General features: G+C 30.3%; 2 long non-coding RNA genes across 2 annotated transcripts; both read left to right on the forward strand.

Annotated features, from left to right (window-relative positions):
• The first annotated feature begins 533 nt into the window (after positions 1 to 533).
• On the forward strand, positions 534 to 1,029 carry LOC116186101. Its single transcript, XR_004151042.1, has 2 exons — positions 534 to 639; positions 696 to 1,029. It is a non-coding gene; the product is annotated as an uncharacterized LOC116186101 (long non-coding RNA).
• Positions 1,030 to 11,328: 10,299 nt separating this feature from the next.
• On the forward strand, positions 11,329 to 12,636 carry LOC102679124. The gene is made up of 2 exons (XR_422329.2): positions 11,329 to 11,953; positions 12,338 to 12,636. It is a non-coding gene; the product is annotated as an uncharacterized LOC102679124 (long non-coding RNA).
• Positions 12,637 to 13,374: the final 738 nt, after the last annotated feature.

Consider the following 13,374-nt stretch of genomic DNA (forward strand, 5'->3'; position numbering starts at 1 on the left):
CAAAACGGCGATCAATAGACGATCTCTCGATAGACTGCAATTTCATTGTTGATTCTGGTCTCTCTGGTCTCTATATGGTCTCATATAGGCTTGGTTAAAATCAGCCTAGAATTCGAATCGGCTAGCTTTTCGCAGAATTTAAGGACCCTTGAGGGAGAGTTACCGGATCAAATTGGTGGAAAAGGGCGGTTGTTTCGTGGTTACGTGGAACGGTGAGCGGATAGGTAATTGTAGTCGGGTCTATCTATTATTCCCTTTAACTCTGTAATACGTTTTCTTAATCTTATTTTGTTTCTTTTTTTTTTGCTTCGTAGATCCTTATCTTTACTGCCTATATTTTTATTGCCTATTTTAATCGTCTCGTTCACTGGAACTGGAACTGGAAAATTTTCGAATAACGAAACGTGTCGCAATAGCTTGCGCCACTTTTATATATTTCGTGTCTCGGCAATAAATCTATCTATATTGAATTTCAGAGCGAATTTCAGGGATAATTTTTCGCGGAGAGAAAGCGCAGAAGCGGAGAGCAGCGTGTCCTAAAAAAAGTGCCGTCCGTCCACGGGTGAAGGAGACGTCACTTCCTGGCCAGGATCGAAACGTCAGCTGAAACTGTTCCACCCCACGATAGCACGAAGCGCGGTAAAATCGTCTAATAAGTTGGGTAAACATCGAATCATTGTTATTTTTATGTGCAGCGCATGGACCCCCATTGAATCGATGACACGTAGTGGAAGGTACTTGGGGATGAATGTACGGATAATCCATTAGACGCCGTTGTAACCTAAAACCGGGCAAACAAGGGTGATCTTTGGATTAAACGTGGCGGACGGATGGACCGTGGATGAAACGAAACGTGGAAGAAAAATTTGTAATAAAGTACGTAGGTGAACAGGTGAGCAACAATGGGAACTGATAAACGTCAGAAACGGAGGATTTCGATAACCGACAAGACAATTTGCAAAATTTTCTTTCGTATTATGGAAGTTTATGTGAAATATTTTCTGAATAATTATTATTGAAATGTGATAATCCGAAATAAAATGATATTTTTCCTCTTTAACGTGATGTTCCAACGAGGTGGAGTAGGAATATTATTAATTTGATTAGATTTCTACAATCGTTATATATAATTTTTAAGATAGTTTTTTTTCTTCTTCTTTTCCTCAATTATTTATAATCATTTATTTTTTTATATTTATTTCAGCATTGTTTAAGGAATAATTGTTTTCATTTCATTCAAATATTTTAATTAATTCTGATATCATTAGTCATCGATGATTATTATTATAACGATCAAGAATCAAGAAAGAGATTAAATATAAATATACATCATGTGTAGTGCTCAAGAAGAAGTGCTAAAAAGAGAATTATATCTTATCTTTGAGCTCGATTAATACATCGATTTTTATTTGATCTTGCAAATATACTCTTGCATTTTAAATATCGATCAAATATGAAAAATTCATCTCCGAGACGTTTATATTTACGTCTGAATTGATTTACATGCACTGCAAATGCATTCCTTTAGTCTAATCGAAAAAGCAATTAGCCGGAAGTCTTTGCTCTTACTTAATCCCGTGGATAGATGGCGGTAGTATGCATGTATAAACATTAATTAAAAAATATCGAATATTTCATTTTTAACTTAATCGATCGTTATCTGTTTATTGAAACTTAAACGAAGAAGAATTGGAAAATTAAATTATTTATTAAATTATTATAAAGATAAAGAAAAATATACGAGTATCGAAGTATTCGATTATACGAAATTTTTATCTCTCCATTCATTTCATTATCATTTCAATTATTTTTATTGTATGTGAAACATGTGATATTTTTTTATTCATGAGTTATCAATATATTCTATTATATATTATTATTAATAATATAAATTATTATATATTAATTCTTGTCAAAGGATTACAAGTATTTACACAAAAACCATTGTATAAAATGAAATATTTTCATTATTATAATAATTATAAAATAAAATTACTCGGAAAATTTTAATAAATAATTCAAGGAATACGATAGTTGCAAATAATGATACAGGTATATTCAATACGTACGATATACGCGAGTTTCGATCGTTGGATTTGTCACAGAAAAATGAATCCCACCGAACTTACCACGATAGAGCCAGCGTGTAATTTACGTAAGAAATATGAAAAATCAAGAGCAAATACAAATATATCTGACGACGATCAGTTTACGAAGTAAAAATGAAACGAAAGTAAAAAAAAGAACTTGCGATTCATTTCTATTAATTTTCGTATTTGAAGAAGCAATTTTGACAAATACTTGCTGCAAAAGTTCTTATATTTCGTAATATTATATAAACAATAATTTACGATACATAAATTCGTTCTTGAGAAACTTCAGAACTTTATATTTTGCAACGACAATTAAACAATTATTGCTACTTATTACCTTAAGGATAAAGATAATTTGACATAATCCAAAGCAATTTTTTATTCACCTCACGCAATATAAACAACAAAGAAGTTCTCAAAGTTATTATAATTCATAAAATTCAGTTTCTGGAATTTTATTAAAATATGATCCTCGTTTTGTAATTTAAAAGTTCCGAGTACCAGAAAATAAATATTCGACGACAACGACATCTACGAAACAACATTGGATTTTTATTCCAAGTAAGGCAATTCAATGGAACAATCGTATATTTTTAAATAAATTCCTTGGCAGCTCGCGTAATGTAGCAGAAAAAGTAACGAGACATGCTGTTGTTTTGCTATGCATGAAAAGCACAACAGAGATTGTGCATTCGTGATTAATAGCGCCTCTCAAACAACGTGTTAAACCGAAATAAACTATATATTGATATCCTTTTGCCTTTCTTTCAGTGCCCTCTCGCGCAATAATTTATCAACTAATAATATTAGAGAGTTCATTATTGATATAAGACAATCTATTAAGTAACTTATGATTTGTAGAATTTTATAATATTAATATTATGCATTGAAATTAAATTCTATCATATATCAAATATATATTATTACATACAAAATTTTATTAGTTATTAAAATATAAAAATTTTATTAATTATTAAAATATTAGTTATTAAAATATAAAAATGTTTTAGAAACGTTATTTAAGATAATGGAATAAAAAATGTTAAATTAGAGAAAGGATAAGGTTTTTTCTAAGGCAATTTGAGGTTATGTTATTCCTTTTGCGAATCGATGATATTACTATCATCTTATATTAACATGACACATAAAAACGATCGATACACAAGTGGCGTTAATTAGCATCAAATGTAACAAGACGTATAATTGGCTACAAATGTTCGCTTCGTCTCGATGTCATTTACCAATCAACATAATGATCCCGTAACGAAGTCGTTTGTTTCCTTGAAGGGAAACGAAGCCACAGAAAGGAAATAAATCTGGCGGGGAAAAGATACAAATAAATGACCGTGAAATTGCATGATTATCCAAAATTACCCCAGTACCTTTCGCGTTACTATGAAAATATTTGATGACAACTTTCCTAACCTAACCTATTCACTGGATATTTAGTTATTTCTCCAATAGTGTTCATAAAAACACGTGAAACCAATCAACGTTGAAGAATTTTAGTTCCTTAAATATTTATAACTTAAGTACAATGAATTTTAACAAATTTGTTATGTATATTCGTTCCATTTTTTTTTCTTAGTATTTATTTATAGATTTGCATTTTTCATACCAATAATTACATGAAAATGACCAAGTTAATTATAGATTTCGTGTCGAGACATCGTATGTACGTATCTTTGAATATGTATCTCGAATACTGAATATTAAAATACAATATTATTAAAATAATTGCTTTATATTTCGTTATTTTATTGAATGTAAGAAATAATTTCTAGAAAAAAAATTAATAACAAAATATTGAAATATTTTCCAAAAATATATTTAATTTTAAATTTTACAAATATCAAATATCAAATAATACAATAAAAATGATTTAAAATTTTCATACAATACTATATTCTCTGCGGTATCTTTGTATTATCTCGGTATATTATTCAAACACGATATTAATAATTACTTTTTGCGTTTATCCAAATGTATAAAAAATTTTTAAAATATTTTATATAAAATAAATTTATATAAAAAAAATCTCGTTTCAGATCCGTGAAAATTTCATAAATTTCGTAGAATAATTTTTATTTTATTCCATTAACCTGAAACATTACAACGAGAATAATATAATTGAGGACTAGGTACATTATTAGAGAACCTTGTAACAGATTATGCACTTTTTTAGCTTTAAAATATCGATTCAGATAACATTCTTTGTAAAAGTGAGTCATAGCAACGGTATTGCTTCAAAGTAAGGATCATGATCACGTACTCTAGATTAGGATATCTGAATATTACAACGGAGTGATTAGGGGCTAGTGATATAACCGATAGTTGTTACATTAATGGAACGAATCTTAAAAAAAGAAAGAAAAAATGGTAATAATCCTATCTTCGTTTACGAGTGCATCCTAATCAAATGCAAAAAGAAAATGTCGATAGTACAAACCGGCACCGAGATAATAACAACGACAGGAAGTAAATTATGACATTATGGTTATAAATATGTAAAGAGTAAGCGGTCTAGATTACAATATTTCTCCATTTTAGAAAAAAGAAAAAAAAAAACCTGTATAATTACAGCCAAAAAAAAATTATACTTAACAACATAAAATATATAACATTCGTTTATTTTTATAAGAAATTGTCCAAACCTAACCTAATCCTTCTTCTCCTTTCGTCGATATTTCTTTAATCCAATTTTAATACAATTTTAATACAATTTGATTTTTTGGAATTTTCCAAAGAAAATGTTCCAAAGAAATTTCATTTAAAATAATAATTATTTAAAATATTTAATAATATTTAAACAAAATAATATTAATCTGTCGAATAAAAATACTTTCGTATATTTTTAAGAATTAAAAATTCTTGAGAATTGATCTCGGGAGTATTTTTCCAACCAGGCAGAATGCGAAACGTGATATTTTGGGCTAGATCATCGCCAAGTCGATGACGAAATGGAATTCATTACGCATAATATGTGACGGAGAAGATACAGCTCCATTACGTTCTTCGCGGAAACACGTGTACGTGTAACAACCCCTTATAGTTACTTTACATAGACACTCCATAGTAGCGAGTTACTGTACGCGAAGAACGCACTATTTCCATCCAACGTGTGCTCCACACGACATACGCATATTTCTATTTATACACCTCGTACACCGGAACTCTGCTTTCCAGACGCGTGTGTTTTGGCTAACTTGTGAGTCACTGTCGTAGGGAAAAGGAAATCGATTATCACAAATTGAATAAGTCGTCTCCTTAACCTTCACAAATCCAACAAACAATATAAAAAAAAATAAAAATATTCTATTCTCGCTGGAAAATAATATCAAACATCGTTATATCATCTCAGAGTTGATTAATCCACGTATAAGGTTAATGTACTTTATTACGCGTTGCATAACACTTGATCCGTTGACTAATCGTACACTTGGCTAGAGCTCTCTTATTATCAACAACTAGGTTGAAGAAACTGGGTGAATGAATATTTTCGCCGGCAAGAGAACACGCGGGATGATCGAAATTGAAATTTTTTTATTAAAAAAAAAAAAAAAAAAGGGGGAATGGAAAATTTAAAAAGGGAAAATAAAGGAAAATGTGAAAAGACATTCACCATTCGCCATTTCGGTTTAATAAAATATGATCGATAATCTGCGCTTATAATTCCGTTTATTTTATTTTCGCCTTTTGTTTGCACCGATTCGAACGTTTGCAACGAATCGAACGAAAGCATAAATTTAGTTTGCTCGATTCATTCATTCGTTTCCAGCATTAAGCAAACCAATCGGACAAAATAAATTGAACGCGCGACCATTAAGGTTATAGGAGTTATCGTAATCGACGGAATAATAATAATTAATTCATGAATGATAGCGTTCAAGCCATCGGTAATAATAACAGTAATTTGCGATTTTCTACGAGTATTCTGTATTCGTAAAAAAAAAAAAAAACCGATTTGCGTAAGAGTAATGCCATCGACACTTCGAAAATAAGGAAACTTCGCAAGTATGAAAGGACAATTTAGAGAGAAGAAAATTACGAGGAAGAAATAACAATCCTTTCAAACCGGATTATTAGATATGCTGGATTACTATTATTATTATTACACTTATTGTATGTTCAAAAAATTCATTTTCATTCGTTTTTCCATTACAATTGTAATTAGTTAATGGTAATACAAAATTTCTTTCGTACATAAAATTTAGATTCTAATATTAAACAACAAGATAAGGAAAAAGTAAAAAATTAAAATTGAACTGAAGAAGGGAAGAAAAATATCAGAAAAATATCCGAATAATGTTCGAACAAATATTATTAATTTTAATTATCTATGACTATGCATATTTATTATGACATAATTATTTATGACTATGCATCATTCGAATAATTATTCAAATAAAATTTCTACTGTATTTATTATTTATCTTATTGTTTTATCTTAAATACTATTATTTGAATAACAATATATTTAATGGAAGAATTATATATTTCAATGTTTATTTTATAAACAGATATTTTCTATTTCACTGCGAAAACATATTTTTCATAAAATAAATTTTTTCTACGTGGAATTTCTAATCCCTAAAAATTATTTTATTTCTTGACTCGATGAAATGTTTATTCTTATATATTTTACTTTATTTTATTTATTATCTAATTGCATTTATAAAAATATAAATTTGCATAAACATCTACAGTTCGTTCATTGGCCAATATAAATAACGTATCATTAATCGCTCAACTCATTAACCCTAGATATCCTTTTAAAAATCATTAACACTTTTCCAACGTGAAATTTACAATGTTGTTTCATTTGATCATAATAATTGGATCTATTTCATACTCATCGATATCTTGCACGAAATAATATTTATTACACGATAAGAAACTAACGTAGCAATAAAAATATATTTCTTACTTTTATCGAAATTTTTTATTTTAAGAAAATTAATTTGAAAGAAAAAGAAAGAAAAAAAAATTAATGATTAAATTTCAACGAATTTATTATATATACAAACGATTCGATATCGTAATTCATTCGAATGGCAATATCCGGAGCTGGATCTCCGCTCGAAACGAGCGTCACGAGGGTTGTTCCGCTTCCGCGAGGCCTTTTTTTACTCGCATCAATCGGGAAATAAAGATCGTCACTTCGGATAAACTCAATGAAACCTTAAAGCAGAGTTCCCAACAGGCTCCAAGTGGATCGCGATAATTAAATTGTGAGTCTGCCTTAATTCCACGGAAATAAATCTGCGGAAGAGCATTGGTCACGCATCGCGCGAATTAAGAACTTTAAATCCGCGAATGTAGAGGCAACTGAGAAAACTATTCAGGTGAATCTTTTCTTTTCACGATGCACTAATATATTTTTCTTGGCTTGCTTTCTTTTCTTTTAAAAAACAGTTAATAATATTTTTTCTTTCATCACTGTTCGAATTTATTGTTCACAAAATTTGGAAAGCTGCAATATTTTGTTCTCTGATTAGATCACTTTAATAAAAAATTCTAGTTGCCATAAATAAAAATGAAATTGATATTAAAAGATATCAATTTTCATTGTAGTACCTGTAATATAAAATTAAATTTATAATCATATTTATTCTGATAATATAATTTTTAAATTCTAAATTTAAAACATAATTTATAGATCTATATTCTAACTTATTTTTAATTATTGCATATTAAATTATTGTTATTGTAATGTATATAAAAATTATAAAAAATTCCAATAATATCTATAATTCATTTGTTCAATATCAATAATTGATAACAATCTAACTAATTGATAATAATCTAATAACTTATATAATCGATAAGAATGTTTTAATTTTACAAGAAATAAACAAATGAAATATAAATGAAAAAAAATAATTAGCGATTATCAAAGGGTAAAAATTAATAAAAGTCCAATGAAAATCCAATAAATCGCGCTTTTAAAAAATCATTATGAACAAGTCTATTAAAAAACCAAATGGATTTTACTTTGGCAATATTCTTTAAAGAACTGAAGTTAATCGAACATTGACGTATTATTTTTATTGCTATACATCGAAGAAAAATATTATATATATATAAACAAATTTTTCTCCAAAGAAATCTTTAAAATATAATTTAAAAAAAAAAAAATAATTAAAAATTACCTTTAAGAGCACGATACGAAAAAAAAATCTCTACTAAGATTCCTCGAGAAAATTACCGCGATGAGAAAAAAAGGGGGAGAATAGAAAGAAAAAGAAACACAAAAGGTTTGCTGACATCGCGAAGAATTAAAAAGCGTCGTAAAATCGTCGACGTGAAACAAGAACGAATTTTCTAGTGTCCCGGACACAAGCGAACTTAGCCAAACGCAGAAACTTAATAAAGTCTCGTGCACAGTGGTAGCAGATGGGTTTCCCTATTTAACCTCTTACAGCCTGCCTATTGATTTTCTCCGGTCCTATTGTTTTGGCACGTCGCGCATTTAACGAAACGTAAGAGACACGAGAGGAAGAGGGAAGAGCACTGGAAAGAGCACTAGCACTAACACAGCATTTTCTAAAATCTGTTCGATGTATTGTAATTTGCAAAATACGAAACAAAAGCACGTATAAAAGTTAACGCAGAAAGGATACGAGCTGTCAATTTGTCGCGATGTTGTGAATCATCTCTATTTCGGGAGACACCCGTTGGGTGGTCCTACTCCCTTCGTTTTTGAGGTTAGCTCGCCCGTAATGCGTACCGACTCTCAGACGTATACGGTCATGCACGGTCGAAAGATTACATACAGGCCTGAACGATTAATAAAATAACACAAGAGTTCGCGTTTTATCGGCGAGAAAATGAACAGGAACGATCGGAAAAGTCTAAACGAGGGCAGCACGCCCATCTGTCGGAAGTCACGGAAAAATCAATAGGAACCGGCGGCATCACCACCAGCCGCCGGTTTCGAGATATTATCGGTTCATTGGTAGATTCTACTCACCGTGAAAAATATCCATAGATAGAAAAGAAGCCCTGTTTCGTTGCACAAAATCAATTTGTCACTTCGGCCACAACCACACGTCCGACAACACTCTTGCGACTCCCGGCCGTTTCAGTTTCGTGTTCCTCTCGTTCGTTGTGTCAGTGACGGCTCGAGTCACGAAAAAATTAAGGTAGCTTGAGTACCCAGAAACGGCTCCGAAAAATGTTTTTTTCTTTCTAATTTTTTTTTTATTGATTTTCGAATACAAAATATTTTCTTTCAATTATTGTAATATTTCAATATAAAATTAACAAAGTTCCGATACTCCGAATTATAATGATAATTGTGATATTGAAAATTAATGTTTTATATTTATTATCGTAATATTAATCGAAATGAATTAAAATTTAAATTGTGTTAAAAATTCAATTATAAACACAATAATGAATTAAATGATAAAATAAAATATAAAATAAAATGTATTACCATGATAAAGTATATTATTTTTAAAATTTTTATTTTATCAATAATTTGATATAAATATAATAAAGTTTATCAATGAAATATTTTGAAATGCAATTATATATAAATTATATTAATGTAAAATATCTTTAAATGCAGCTATATATAAATTCGATAATTAATAAAAACTTATCTTTAAATAATTATATAATAACATCATTCTTAATTACTTTCGATATGTAAATCCACTCCATAAAAATTTTATTTTACAAAATATTAATATTACTATATACATATATATATGAATATAATGAAAACTTCTTTGACTTTCGTTAAAAATATTATATTTAAATTTTGTATTTCTGCAGTTCAATTACAAAGTAATAAAATTTAAATAAATTCGATAAATATCCAGAAAGCGTATCACAATTATCAATAAATAATTTCCAAGTAACAATAGATATATCGAATTACGCGAATATTTCCGATTTGGAAAACTTTCTACCAGTCTAATAATCGATAATGATATCGCGCGGGCCTCGACACGCTGCATACTTCCCTGTCTTCATGCAAATAACTAATCCAAATAAACAGACTTTCCTCTAAAAATAAAAAAGATCCAAACTCACGCGCGTGACAAGAAAACACAACGAAGGGCCTTTGTACGTGTCTCACTTCCCTAAAGGGTTTTGACGGTATTAAGGAAAGCGATTGAAAAAAATCCATCGTCGCGATTGAAAATTATACCGAGAATTCTGGAAAAAATTGGAAAAAAATCGTGGAAATTCAGCGAAACGTTTTAAAAGGTTCGTTAAAGTCGTCTATTGGAAAACTTCGAAATAAATCCAGCGTTGGATACAGAATCGAGACCGCACCAAATTTGGTCATGCCAGTCTCCATTCAGAAGCGTGTATTTCGTAGTATGCAATGATGTAACGCGCTACTCCGTGTATCGTATTCCGTGGAAATCACATTTAAAAAAAAATTCATCATAGACATATATAAACAGAAGTTAATCTCTGTTCTTCTTTTTCCTTTTCTTTTTTTCTTATTCCATTTCCTTCCAACAGCATGTAATTTTAACTTGTTGAATAACAGAGTGAGAACGGAGCCTAGAAATATTAGTTTTCTTAGAGTATGAGTACATCGATGACATCACGTTTTTTTGTTATCGTGTATTATTCACGTAATTGCAATTTGCATAGTTTTAAAATGTGTTCATTGTCGCCCAACATGTTTCGTACATTAGTAAATGTGAAAAATTTTATTAAAAATTATTTGAAAATTATCATCAAATTATAATGTAAATAATTTTAAAAAATAATTTTTGATAGTTCGTTAAGAATTATTACTTATACATACGATACGTTTTATAAATATGTAAAAATATTGATATAAAATAAAATCTAAACTTACTTTCTCTCTCAAAAATTAAAAAAAAAAAAAATCCCTCGAAAAATCACCACTCTAATCAATCCGTATCCAATCCACGAACTTCAGCTTGATATTGCACAAAAAGCATCGCACTTACCGAACGCACTCGACGAATATAAATCTTCACGCTTCATTTTAAATCTACCGTAAAACCTCTAAAACGCACCACTCACTATTAAGTACTATGTACCACTTCGACTGCCATTCGCCAGTTCATTATCCGTTCAAAATAAACGTCCAAAAGAGCTTCATACGCGCACTTTCTCCATACAACTTCATAAGAATAACGAAACAAGGAACAAGAAACAATTCTTCTCTTTGCAAGATCGTTATATAACCACGGGATCACATAGAGAATAGAGGGAAGAGGTTATACGCGTGAAATGGTGACACACATTCGGCCTTCCGTTATTTATCTACGTTCGAAGGAAGTGGCCGCCGATTTCCTCCCGTTCGACGTGGCGAGCAACGTCCACGATCGACGTCCACGAGATCATTGACGAATAAAATGGACGATTAACAGCCTGTTGCTTCTTCTAATCGCGTGGGCAGCGTAAACTCACGCGCGTTCCTCGCATTCCTCACGCGTCACAAGCCGGACTCGATCGTTGTTCGCTTACGTGGGCGACCTTTTTCCACCTTGTCGCCGAACAGAATGCACCTGTGCATAGACCTGTCGTGGGCGTGGGCGATGCTCGATATACCGGACGAACGTGGGCACGATCTGCATTTCAAATGGCCTAACGCGCGAGTGTCGAGATTTTTAGGATCAGGCTTCTCGAATCGAGAAAAGTATGTTTGTTGATCGTTATAGATACCAAGTTTTACGCAATTTTCGTATCTGGCCTATTTGATAATGATATCACGCGTTTAGAAGGAGGATATTCAATGGCGCAGCTATGATTTCGTTTAAAAGAAGTAAATAGATTAAAGGAGATTAATTTTATGATAATTGTTTTACAGATCTTTTTACAGATATCGATATTTTCGAACATTGATCGAAAGTAAGGTTAGAATCAATCGTCTTGAATCTTTTTTTAATGCTTTTTCATGTTTCTTCTAGTATCTTGTATAACATGTAAACACGAAATTTAGAACTGCATGAGAATAAAAGAAACATTAACGTAGTTAATAATACGCAAGGTCGTAGTATTTCGTTGCCAAGATCTTAATAATATCTACTTTATCATTGTAACAGTGTTACAATTTTAACGAGCAGTATTCTATGTCATAATGTATTATTTCTAAAATTATTGTCATTTATCTCGTAAAATTTTATAATTTCGACTGTCTTATAAATTTCAAATAAATTGTGAGTAAAAACAAAAAAACTAATAAATCGCTTTATTATTTCTATAACAAATCGTTATTTCGATGCGACGTATATTTACAGAAAGTCGCCGTGATACGTTTTAAGATCGTTTCTCAAGGATTTTTTAAGAAACGAGGGCAAACCAACATTGATTCAAAAGTGGATAACAAGAGATAAATCTTGCGCTTCCAACAAAGTCGAAGAGAAAAGTTTCAGCTGGACAACTGCCAGAAGAGCGTTTGTAATTCAATTTTCATTCATCTCGGCTTTTTTACCGTATGAGGAAAAAGCTTTTTCTCCTGCGAGAAACGTTAGCCTTGGCCTGCCTTATCATCCGTTTCCTGCGCGGCCTCCAAGATGGAGCAAGCACCGCTTACGTCGAATTAGGCGATAATATTTTTATTTTTTAAAGATATTTCAATATATTTAAGATATTCTTTTTTTTTAATAAATAAATATATATAAAAATATTTTCTGAAATAAATAATTCTGTTCAAATATTCACATTATATATAATTATATAACTATTAAATCAATTTCTTTAATTTTTTAATAAACTATTTCAATTTTCTTTCCAATAATTATTGTAAATTCAAATATTATTTATATCAATATACAAAAAACAATTAATTCCTGTTTTTATTAAGAAATCACACTTAAAAAAAAACTTCTTAACACTCTGAGAACATTACTATAAATATTATAATAAAAATTGAAATTAAAATAATACAATAAACTGATAATAAAAGTTGCTAGAAGAGAATACTAATCCTTCCATCTTAACATATTAACAATATTATCTACTTTTTAAAGTAGATAAAACACATAAAATCCACTTTTATGGATCTTGATCTTAACCTTAATCTTTCAAATTAATCCTACAGAATATTGCTACACAATTAAAAATCATCCATTATCTCAATCCCTATAGCAAACAACGGAAGCAAAAGGCATCCATCTCTGACATCTTATCACGATTAACATCTCTTGGATGGGCGAACAAACGAATCGATTGATCATTTGTCAGTCGATCTCGTGCCAACTCATTTTTGGACCAAACCATGAGATACCAACTTCTCCGCCCTTGAACGGTAATAAATATAAGAGCAACTCCCCCC

This window comes from Apis dorsata, unplaced genomic scaffold (genome assembly GCF_000469605.1).
Source record: "Apis dorsata unplaced genomic scaffold, Apis dorsata 1.3 scaffold_425, whole genome shotgun sequence".
Lineage (NCBI taxonomy): Eukaryota > Metazoa > Arthropoda > Insecta > Hymenoptera > Apidae > Apis > Apis dorsata.